Source organism: Cetorhinus maximus, chromosome 13 (assembly GCF_964194155.1).
Source record: "Cetorhinus maximus chromosome 13, sCetMax3.hap1.1, whole genome shotgun sequence".
Classification (NCBI taxonomy): domain Eukaryota; kingdom Metazoa; phylum Chordata; class Chondrichthyes; order Lamniformes; family Cetorhinidae; genus Cetorhinus; species Cetorhinus maximus.
Window position 1 is genome coordinate 120,900,235 of NC_135891.1, and position 11,930 is coordinate 120,912,164.

The following is an 11,930-nucleotide window of genomic DNA, read 5'->3' on the forward strand; positions in this document are numbered from 1 at the left end:
TATTAAAGGGGCGGTGTCGCTGTATTAAGGGGACGGTGTCGCTGTATTAAGGGGGCGGTGTCGCTGTTCTAAAGGGGCAGTGTCGCTGTTCCAAAGGGACAGTGTCGCTGTATTAAAGGGCCGTTGTCGCTGTATTAAAGGAGCAGTGTCGCTGTATTAAAGGGGCAGTGTCGCTGTATTAAAGGGGTGGTGTCGTTTTATTAAAGGGGCAGTGTCGTTGTTCTAAAGTGGCAGTGTCGCTGTATTAAAGCTGCAGTGTTGCTGTATTAAAGGGGAAGTGTCGCTGTTCTAAAGGGGCACTGTCACTGTATTAAAGTGGCAGTGTTGCTGTATTAAAGGGGCAGTGTCGCTGTTCTAAAGGGGCACTGTCGCTGTATTAAAGTGGCAGTGTCGCTGTATTAAAGGGGCACTGTCACTTTTCTAAAGGGGCGGTGTCATTGTATTAAAGGGGTGGTGTCATTGTATTAAAGGGGCAGTGTCACTGTTCTAAAGGGACAGTGTCGCTGTATTAAAGGGGCAGTGTCTCTGTATTAAAGGGGCGGTGTCACTTTTCTAAAGGGGCGGTGTCATTGTATTAAAGGGGTGGTGTCATTGTATTAAAGGGGCAGTGTCACTGTTCTAAAGGGACAGTGTCGCTGTATTAAAGGGACAGTGTCGCTGTATTAAAGGGGCAGTGTCACTGTTCTAAAGGGACAGTGTCGCTGTATTAAAGGGGCAGTGTCTCTGTATTAAAGGGGCGGTGTCGCTGTATTAAGGGGACGGTGTCGCTGTATTAAGGGGGCGGTGTCGCTGTTCTAAAGGGGCAGTGTCGCTGTTCCAAAGGGACAGTGTCGCTGTATTAAAGGGCCGTTGTCGCTGTATTAAAGGAGCAGTGTCGCTGTATTAAAGGGGCAGTGTCGCTGTATTAAAGGGGTGGTGTCGTTTTATTAAAGGGGCAGTGTCGTTGTTCTAAAGTGGCAGTGTCGCTGTATTAAAGCTGCAGTGTTGCTGTATTAAAGGGGAAGTGTCGCTGTTCTAAAGGGGCACTGTCACTGTATTAAAGTGGCAGTGTTGCTGTATTAAAGGGGCAGTGTCGCTGTTCTAAAGGGGCACTGTCGCTGTATTAAAGTGGCAGTGTCGCTGTATTAAAGGGGCACTGTCACTTTTCTAAAGGGACAGTGTAGCTGTATTAAAGAGGAAGTGTCTCTGTATTAAAGGGGCGGTGTCGCTGTATTAAGGGGACGGTGTCGCTGTATTAAAGGGGCGGTGTCGCTGTATTAAAGAGCAATGTTCCTGTATTAAAGGGGCAGTGGCATTATGTTAAAGTAGCAATGTCGTTGTATCAAAGGGGCAGTCTCAGTGTATAAAAGGGACAGTGTTGTATTAAAGAGGCGGTGTCGCTGTATTAAAGGGACAGTGTCGCTGTATTAAAGAGACAGTGTCTCTGTATTAAACGGATAGTGTCGCTGTATTAAACGGACAATGTCGCAGTATTAAAGGGAATGTGTCGCTGTATTAAAGGGGCAGTCTCTCTATCAAAGGGGCGGTGTTGCTGTATTAAAGAGCAATGTCCCTGTATGAAAGGGGCAGTGGCATTATGTTAAAGTAGCAATGTCGTTGTATCAAAGGGGCAGTCTCAGTGTATAAAAGGGACAGTGTTGTATTAAAGAGGCGGTGTCGCTGTATTAAAGGGACAGTGTCGCTGTATTAAAGAGACAGTGTCTCTGTATTAAACGGACAGTGTCGCTGTATTAAACGGACAATGTCGCAGTATTAAAGGGAATGTGTCGCTGTATTAAAGGGGCAGTCTCTCTATCAAAGGGGCGGTGTCGCTGTATTAAAGAGCAATGTCCCTGTATTAAAGGGGCAGTGGCATTATGTTAAAGTAGCAATGTCGTTGTATCAAAGGGGCAGTCTCAGTGTATAAAAGGGAAAGTGTTGTTGTATTAAAGTGGCGGTGTCACTGTATTAAAGGGGCAGTGTCGCTGTATTAAAGGGGCAGTGTCGCTGTATTAAAGGGGCAGTGTCGCTATTATAGGCGCAGTGTCGCTGTTCTAAAGGAGCAGTGTTGCTGTATTAAACGGGCAGTGTCGCTTAATGAAAGGGGCAGTGTCGCTGTATCAAAGGTGCAAAGTCTCTGTATAAAAGGCGCAGTGTCACTTCTGAAGGTACAGTGTCGCTGAATTAAAAGGGCAGTGTCACTGTTCTAAAGGGAAATTATCACTGTATTAAAGTGGCAGTGTCGCTGTATTAAAGGGACAGTGTGGCTGTATTAAAAGGACAGTGTCGCTGTTCTAAAGGGGCAGTGTCGCTGTACTAAAGTGGTAGTGTCACTGTATTAAAGAGGCAGTGTCGCTGTATTAAAGGGACAGTGTTGCTGTATTAAAGGGGGAGAGTAGTTGTATTAAAGGGGCAGTGTTGATGTATTAAAGGGGCAGTGTCGCTGTATTAAAAGGACAGTGTCACTATTAAAGGTGCAGTGTCGCTGTATTAAAGGGGCAGTGTAACTGTTCTAAAGAGACAGTTATGCTGTATTAAAGGGACAGTGTCGCTGTTCTAAAGGGGCAGTGTCACTGTTCTAAAGGGATCAGTATCACTGCATTAAAGAAACAGTGTCACTGTATTAAAGGTGCAGTGTCGCTGTATTAAAGAGGCAGTGTCACTGCTCTTAATGTAAAGTGTCGCTGTATTAAAGGGGCAGTGTCACTGTTCTAAATGGACAGTGTCGCTGTATCAAAGTGGCAGTGTCACTGTATTAAAGAGGCAGTGTCGCTGTTCTAAAGGGGTAGTGTCGTTGTGCTAAGTGTCGCCGTATTAAAGGGACAGTGTCGCTGTATTATAGGGACACTGTCGCTGTATTAAAGGGGCAGTGTCACTGTATTAAAGGTGAAGTGTCGCTGTATTAAAGTGGCAGTGTCACTGTATTAAAGAGGCAGTGTCGCTGTTTTAAAGGGGCAGTGTCGCTGTGCTAAGTGTCACTATATAAATGGACAGTGTCGATGTATTAAAGGGGCAGTGTCGCTGTATTAAAAGGACAGTGTCACTATTAAAGGTGCAGTGTCGATGTATTAAAGGGGCAGTGTCGCTGTATTAAAAGGACAGTGTCACTATTAAAGGTGCAGTGTCGCTGTATTAAAGGGGCAGTGTAACTGTTCTAAAGAGACAGTTATGCTGTATTAAAGGGACAGTGTCGCTGTTCTAAAGGGGCAGTGTCACTGTTCTAAAGGGATCAGTATCACTGCATTAAAGAAACAGTGTCACTGTATTAAAGGGGCAGTGTCGCTGTTCTAAAGGGGCAATGTCACTGTTCTAAAGGGATCAGTATCACTGCATTAAAAAAACAGTGTCACTGTATTAAAGGTGCAGTGTCGCTGTATTAAAGAGGCAGTGTCGCTGTTCTAAAGGGGCAGTGTCGTTGTGCTAAGTGTCGCTGTATAAAAGGGGCAGTGTCACTGTATTAAAGGGCCGTTGTCGCTGTATTAAAGGAGCAGTGTCGCTGTATTAAAGGGGCAGTGTCGCTGTATTAAAGGGCCGTTGTCGCTGTATTAAAGGGACAGTGTCGCTGTATTAAAGAGACAGTGTCGCTGTATTAAACGGACAGTGTCGCTGTATTAAACGGACAATGTCGCAGTATTAAAGGGAATGTGTCGCTGTATTAAAGGGGCAGTCTCTCTATCAAAGGGGCGGTGTCGCTGTATTAAAGGGGCGGTGTCGCTGTATTAAAGAGCAATGTCCCTGTATTAAAGGGGCAGTGGCATTATGTTAAAGTAGCAATGTTGTTGTATCAAAGGGGCAGTCTCAGTGTATAAAAGGGAAAGTGTTGTTGTATTAAAGAGGCTGTGTCACTGTATTAAATGGACAGTGTCGCTGTATTAAAGGGACAGTGTCGCTGTATTATAGGCGCAGTGTCGCTGTTCTAAAGGAGCAGTGTTGCTGTATTAAACGGGCAGTGTCGCTTAATGAAAGGGGCAGTGTCGCTGTACCAAAGGTGCAAAGTCGCTGTATAAAAGGCGCAGTGTCACTGTTCTAAAGGGACATTATCGCTGTATTAAAGTGGCAGTGTCGCTGTATTAAAGGGGGAGAGTAGTTGTATTAAAGGGGCAGTGTCGATGTATTAAAGGGGCAGTGTCGCTGTATCAAAGGTGCAAAGTCGCTGTATAAAAGGCGCAGTGTCACTGTTCTAAAGGGGCAGTGTCGCTGTATTAAAGTGGTAGTGTCGCTGTATTAAAGGGACAGTGTCGCTGTATTAAAGGGGGAGAGTAGTTATATTAAAGGGGCAGTGTCGATGTATTAAAGGGGCAGTGTCGCTGTATTAAAAGGACAGTGTCACTGTTCTAAAGGTACAGTGTCGCTGTATTAAAGGGGCAGTGTAACTGTTCTAAAGAGACAGTGATGCCGTATTAAAGGGTCAGTGTGGCTGTTCTAAAGGGGCAGTGTCACTGTTCTAAAGGGATCAGTATCACTGCATTAAAGAAATAGTGTCACTGTATTAAAGGTGCAGTGTCGCTGTATTAAAGAGGCAGTGTCACTGCTCTTAATGTAAAGTGTCGCTGTATTAAAGGTGCAGTGTCACTGTTCTAAATGGACAGTGTCGCTGTATTAAAGTGCCAGTGTCACTGTATTAAAGAGGCAGTGTCGCTGTTTTAAAGGGGCAGTGTCGCTGTGCTAAGTGTCGCTATATTAAATGGACAGTGTCGCTGTATAAAAGGTGCAGTGTCGCTGTTCTTAATGTAAAGTGTCGCTGTATTAAAGGGGCAGTGTCACTGTTCCAAAGGGACAGTGTCGCTGTTCTAAAGGGGCAGTGTCGCTGTATTAAAGTGGCAGTGTCACTGTATTAAAGAGGCAGTGTCGCTGTTCTAAAGGGGCAGTGTCTTGTGCTAAGTGTCGCCGTATTAAAGGGAGAGTGTAATTGTATTAAAGGAGCAGTGTCGCTGTATGAAAGGGACAGTGTCGCTGTATTAAAGGGGTAGTGTAGTTGTTTTAAAGGAGCGGTGTCGCTGTATGAAAGGGACAGTGTCACTGTATTAAAGGTGCAGTGTCGCTGTATTAAAGGGGCGGTGTCACTGTATTAAAGGGACAGTGTCGCCGTATGAAAGGGGCAGTGTCACTGTATTAAAGGGGCGGTGTCGCTGTATTAAAGAGGTAGTGTCGCTGAATTAAAGGGGCAATGATGTTGAATTAAAGGGGCAGTGACGCTGTTCTAAAGGCACAGTGTCGCTGTATTAAAGGGGCAGTGTCGCTATATTAAAGGGACAGTGTCGCTTTATTAAACGGACAGTGTCGCTGTGCTAAAGGGGCAGTGTCGCTGTAGTAAAGAAAGAGAGTCACTGTATTGAAGATGCGGTGCCACTGTAATAAATGGAAAGAGTCGCTGTATTAAAGGGGCAGTGTCATTTTATTAAAGGGGCAGTGTCACTGTATTGAAGGTGCAATGTCGCTGTATTAAAGGGGCAATGTCACTATTCTAAAGGGACAGTGTCGCTGTATTAAAGGGTCAGTATCGCTGTATTAAAGAGGTGGTGTCACTGTATTAAAGGTACAGTGTCGCTGTATTAAAGGTGCAGTGTAACTGTTCTAAAGAGACAGTGATGCTGTATTAAAGGGGCAGTGTCGCTGTTCTAAAGGGATCAGTATCACTGCATTAAAGAAACAGTGTCGCTGTATTAAAGAGGCAGTGTCACTGCTCTTAATGTAAAGTGTCGCTGTATTAAAGGGGCAGTGTCACTGTTCTAAAGGGGCAGTGTCGCTGTGCTAAGTGTCGCTATATTAAATGGACAGTGTCGCTGTATTAAAGGGGCAGTGTAACTGTTCTAAAGAGACAGTGATGCTGTATTAAAGGGGCAGTGTCGCTGTTCTAAAGGGGCAGTGTCACTGTTCTAAAGGGATCAGTATCGCTGTATTAAAGAAACAGTGGCGCTGTATTAAAGGTGTGGTGTCACTAGATTAAACGGACAGTGTCGCTGTATTAAAGGGGCAGTGTCACTGTATAACAGGGGCAGAGTCACTTAATTAAAGGTGCAGTATCGCTGTATTAAAGGGGCAGTGTCACAGTTCTTAAGGTACAGTGTCGGTGTATTACAGGGGCAGTGTCACTGTTCTAAAGGGACAGTGCCGCTGTATAAAAGGGAGACTATTGCTGTATTAAAGTGGCAATGTCAGTATCGCCGTATTAAAGGGGCAGTGTCACTATTAAAGGGACAGCATCACTATTAATGGGGCAGTGTCGCTGTATTAAAGGGACGCTGTCGCTGCATTAAAGTGCATTGTCGTAGTATAAAAGGGGCAGTGTCATCGTTCTAAAGGGGCAGTATCTCTGTTCTAAAGGTACAGTGTCGCTGTAGTAAAGGGGTAGTGTAGTTGTTTTAAAGGGGCAGTGTCGCTGAATTAAAGGAATAGTGTCGCTGTATTACAGGGGCAGTGTCGCTGTATTAAAGGGGCAATGTTGCTTCATTAATGGGACAGTGTCGCTGTATTAAAGAGACAGAGTCGCTTTATTAAAGGGACAATCTCACTATTAAAGGGGCAGTGTCGCTGTATTAAAGGGACGGTGTCGCTGTATTAAAGGGACGCTGTCGCTGTATTAAAGGGGCAGTGTTGCTGTTCCAAAGGGACGGTGTCGCTGTATTAAAGGGACGCTGTCGCTGTATTAAATGGGCAGTGTTGCTGTTCCAAAGGGGCAGTGTCTATGTTCTAAAGGGTCAGTATCGCTGTATTAAAGAAACAGTGTCACTATTAAAGGGACAGTGTCACTGTATGAATGAAGCAGTGTCGCTGTATTAAAGGGGCGGTGTCACTGCGTTAAAGGGACAGTGACTCTGTATTAAAGGGACGCCGTCGCTGTATTAAAGGGCGTTGTCGCAATATTAAAGAGGCAGTGCTGCTATTCCAAAAGGGCAGTGTCGGTGTATTAAAGGGGCAGTGTCTCTGTTCTAAAGGGGCAGTGTCGCTGTATTAAAGGGGCAGTGTCGCTGTTCTAAAGGGGCATTGTCACTCTATAACAGAGGCAGTGTCGCTTAATTAAAGGGGCAGTATCGCTGTATCAAAGGTACAGCGTCGCGTATTACAGGGGCAGTGTTACTGTTCTAAAGGGACAGTGTCGCTGTGTTAAAGGGCCAGTGCAGGTGTATTTTAGGGTCAGTGTGGCTTTATTAAAAGGACAGTGTCGCTGTTATAAAGGGGCAGTGTCACTGTATTAAAGGAACCGTGTTGCTGTATTAAAGGGACAGTATCGCTGTATTAAAGGGACAGTGTCGCTGTATTATAGGGGCAGTGTCGCTGTATTAAAGGGAGACTGTTGCTGTATTAAAGTGGCAGTGTCGCTGTTCTAAAGGGACAGTGTCGTTGTATTAAAGGGAGACTGTTGCTGTATTAAAGTGGCAGTGTCAGTGTCGCTGTATTAAAGGGGCAATGTCACTGTATTAAATGTGCAGTGTCGCTGTTCTAAAGGGGCAGTGTTCCTGTTCCAAAGATAGTGTCGCTGTATTAAAGTTGTACTGTAGTTGTATTAAAGGGGCAGTGTCGCTGTATTAAAGGGACAATATCACTGTATTAAAGGGGCAGTGTCGCTGTATTAAAGGGACAATCTCGCTGTATTAAAGTGGCAGTGTCACTGTATTAAAGAGACAGTATTGCTGTTCAAAATGGGCAGTGTCGCTGTTCTAAGTGTCGCTGTATTAAAGAGAGAGTGTCGCTGTATTAAAGGTACAGTGTCGCTGTATTATAGGGGCAGTGTCGCTGTTCTAAAGGGGCAATGACGCTGTATTAAAGGAGCAGTGTCGCATAATTAAAGGGGAAATGTCGCTGTATTAAAGAGGCAGTGTCACTGTTCTAAAGGAGCAGTGTCACTGTTCTAAAGGGTCAGTGTCGCTGTATTAAAGGGGCAGTGTCACTTCCACAGCGACAGTCTTGCTGTATTAAAGGGGCAGTGTCGCTGTTCTAAAGGGACAGTGTCACTGTATTAAAGGGACAGTGTCGCTGTATTAAAGGGGTAGTGTAGTTGTATTAAAGGGGCAGTGTCGCTGTATTAAAGGGACAGTGTCGCTGTATTATAGGGGCAGTGTCACTGTATTAAAGGGAGACTGTTGCTGTATTAAAGGGGCAGTGTCACTGTTCTAAAGGGGCAGTGTCACTATTCTAAAGGTTCAGTATCGCTGTATTAAAGAAACAGTCTTGCTGTGTTCAAAAGGGGGTGTCACTGTATTAAAGGGGCAGTGTCGCTGTATTAAAGGGGCGGTGTCACTGCGTTAAAGGGACAGTGTCGCTGCATTAAAGGGACGCTGTCGCTGTATTAAAGGGCGTTGTCACTGTATTAAAGGGGCAGTGTTGCTGTTCCAAAGGGGCAGTGTCGCTGTATTAAAGGGGCATTGTCTATGTTCTAAAGGGGCAGTGTCGCTATATTAAAGGGGCAGTGTTGCTGTTCTAAAGGGTCAGTATCGCTGTATTAAAGAAACAATGTCGCTGTATTAAAGAGGCGGTGTCACTGTTTTAAAGAGGCAGTGTCACTGTTCTAAATGGGCAGTGTCACTGTTCTAAAGGTTCAGTATCGCTGTATTAAAGAAACAGTCTTGCTGTGTTCAAAAGGGGGGTCACTGTATTAAATGGACAGTGTCGCTGCATTAAAGGGGCAGTGTTGCTGTGTTAAAGGGGAGTGTCGCTGTATTAAAGGGACAGCGTCACTGTATTATAGGGGCTGTGTCACTATTAAAGGGACAGCATCACTGTATTAATGGAGCAGTGTCGCTGTATTAAAGGGGCAGTGTCACTGTATTAAAGGGGCGGTGTCACTGTATTAAAGGGGCGGTGTCACTGCATTAAAGGGACAGTGTCGCTGCATTAAAGGGACGCCGTCGCTGTATTAAAGGGCGTTGTCGCTGTATTAAAGGGGCAGTGTTGCTGTTCCAAAGGGGCAGTGTCGCTGTATTAAAGGGGCAGTGTCGCTGTTCTAAAGGGGCAGTGTCACTGTTCTAAAGGTTCAGTATCGCTGTATTAAAGAAACAGTCTTGCTGTATTCAAAAGGGGGTGTCACTGTACTAAATGGACAGTGTCGCTGCATTAAAGGGGCAGTGTCGCTGCATTAAAGGGGCAGTGTCGCTGTTTTAAAGGGGAGTGTCGCTGTATTAAAGGGACAGCGTCGCTGTATTATAGGGGCTGTGTCGCTGTTCTAAAGTAGCAATGTCGCTTCATTAATAGGATAGTGTCGCTGTATTAAAGTGGCAGTGTCACTGTATTAAAGGGAGAGTGTCGCTGTATTAAAGAGGCAGTGTCGCTGTTCTAAAGGTGCAGTGTCGTTGTTCTAAGTGTCGCTGTATTAAAGGGACAGTGTCACTGTATTATAGGGACAGTGTCACTCTTCTAAAGGGGCAGTGTCGCATAATTAAAGGGGCAGTGTCGCTGTATTAAAGAGGCAGTGTCACTGTTCTAAAGGCGCAGTGTCGCTGTTCTAAGTGTCGCTGTATTAAAGGGACAGTGTCGCTGTATTATAGGGACAGTGTCACTCTTCTAAAGGGGCAGTGTCGCTGTATTAAAGGGGCAGTGTCGCATAATTAAAGGGGCAGTGTCGCTGTATTAAAGAGGCAGTGACACTGTTCTAAAGGGGCAGTGTCACTGTTCTAAAGGGTCAGTGTCGCTGTATTAAAGGGGCAGTGTCACTGTGTTAAATGGTCAGTGTCGCTGTAGTAAAGGGGCAGTGTCACTGTATTAAAGGGGCAATGTCGCTGTTCTAAAGGGGAAGTCTCACTGTTCTAAAGGTTCAGTATCGCTGTATTAAAGAAACAGTCTTGCTGTGTTCAAAAGGGGGTGTCACTGTATTAAATGGACAGTCTCACTGCATTAAAGGGGCAGTGTCGCTGTATTAAAGGGGGGTGTCGCTGTATTAAAGGGACAGCGTCGCTGTATTAAAGTGGCAGTGTCGTTGTATTAAAGAGGCAGTGTCGCTGTTCTAAAGGGACAGTGTCGCTGTATTAAAGGGGGGTGTCGCTGTATTAAAGGGACAGCGTCGCTGTATTAAAGTGGCAGTGTCACTGTATTAAAGAGGCAGTGTCGCTGTTCTGAGTGTCACTGTATTAAAGGGAGAGTATCGCTGTATTATAGGGGCAGTGTCGCTGTATTAAAGGGGTACTGTATTTCTATTAAAGGAGCAGTGTCGCTGTATAAAAGGGACAGTGTTGCTGTATTAAAAGGACAGGGTCGTTATTCTAAAGGGTCAGTATCGCTGTTTTAAAGTGGCAGTGTCGCTGAATTAAAGAAGCAGTGTCACCGTTCTAAAGGGTCAGTATCGCTGTATAAAAGGGGCAGTGTCGCTGTTCTAAAGGGGCAGTGTCACCGTTCTAAAGGGTCAGTATCGCTGTATTAAAGAAACAGTGGCGCTGTATTAAAGGGTCAGTGTCACTGTATAACAGGGGCAGAGTCGCTTAATTAAAGGTGCAGTATCGCTGTATTAAAGGGGCAGTGTCACAGTTCTTAAGGTACAGTGTCGGTGTAGTAAAGGGGCAGTGTCGCTGAATTAAAGGGGCAGTGTCGCTGAATTAAAGGGGCAGTGTCGCTGTATTAAAGGGGCTGTGTCGCTGGTCTAAAGGGACAGTGTCGCTGTATTACAGGGAGACTGTTGCTGTATTAAAGTGGCAGTGTCAGTGTTGCTGTATTAATGGAGAGTGTCGCTGTATTATAGGGGCAGTGTCGCTGTATTAAAGAGGCAGTGTCACTGTTCTAAAGGGGCAGTATCGGTGTATTAAAGAAAGAGTGTTGATGTATTAAAGAGGCGGTGTCAGTGCCGCTGTATTAAATGGACAGTGTCACTGTATTAATGGGGCAATGTCGCTGTATTAAAGGGGCAGTGTCGCTGCATTAAAGGGATGCCGTCGCTGTATTAAAGGGACGCCGTCGCTGTATTAAAGGGGCAGTGTTGCTGTTCCAAAGGGGCAGTGTCGCTGTATTACAGGGGCATTGTCTATGTTCTAAAGGGGCAGTGTCGCTGTATTAAAGGGGCAGTGTCGCTGTTCTAAAGGGGCAGTGTCACTGTTCTAAAGGGTCAGTATCGCTGTATTAAAGAAACAATGTCGCTGTATTAAAGAGGCGATGTCGCTGTTTTAAAGAGGCAGTGTCACTGTTCTAAAGGGGCAGTGTCACTGTTCTAAAGGTTCAGTATCGCTGTATTAAAGGGGCAGTGTCACTGTGTTAAATGGTCAGTGTCGCTGTAGTAAAGGGGCAATGTCGCTTTATTAAAGGGGCAGTGTCGCTGTATTAAAGTGGCAATGTCGCTGTTCTAAAGGGGCAGTCTCACTGTTCTAAAGGGTCAGTATCGCTGTATTAAAGAAACAGTGGCGCTGTGTTAAAGAGGCGGTATCACTGTATTAAATGGACAGTCTCACAGCATTAAAGGGGGAGTGTCGCTGTATTAAAGGAACGGTGTCGCTGTATTATAGGGGCTGTGTCGCTGTTCTAAAGTAGTAATGTCGCTTCATTAATAGGATAGTGTCGCTGTATTAAAGTGGCAGTGTCACTATTAAAGAGGCAGTGTCGCTGTTCTAAAGGGACAGTGTCGCTGTATTAAAGTGGCAGTGTCACTGTATTAAAGAGACAGTGTCGCTGTTCTAAAGGGGCAGTGTCGCTGTATTAAAGGGAGAGTGTTGCTGTATTATAGGGGCAGTGTCGCTGTATTATAGGGGCAGTGTCGCTGTATTAAAGGGGTACTGTATTTCTATTAAAGGAGCAGTGTTGCTGTATAAAAGGGACAGTGTTGCTGTATTAAAAGGACAGGGTCGTTATTCTAAAGGGGCAGTATCGCTGTTTTAAAGTGGCAGTGTCGCTGAATTAAAGAGGCAGTGTCACTGTTCTAAAGGGTCAGTGTCGCTGTATTAAAGGGGCAGTGTCGCTGTTCTAAAGGGGCAGTGTCACCGTTCTAAAGGGTCAGTATCGCTGTATTAAAGAAACTGGCGCTGTATTAAAGGGTCAGT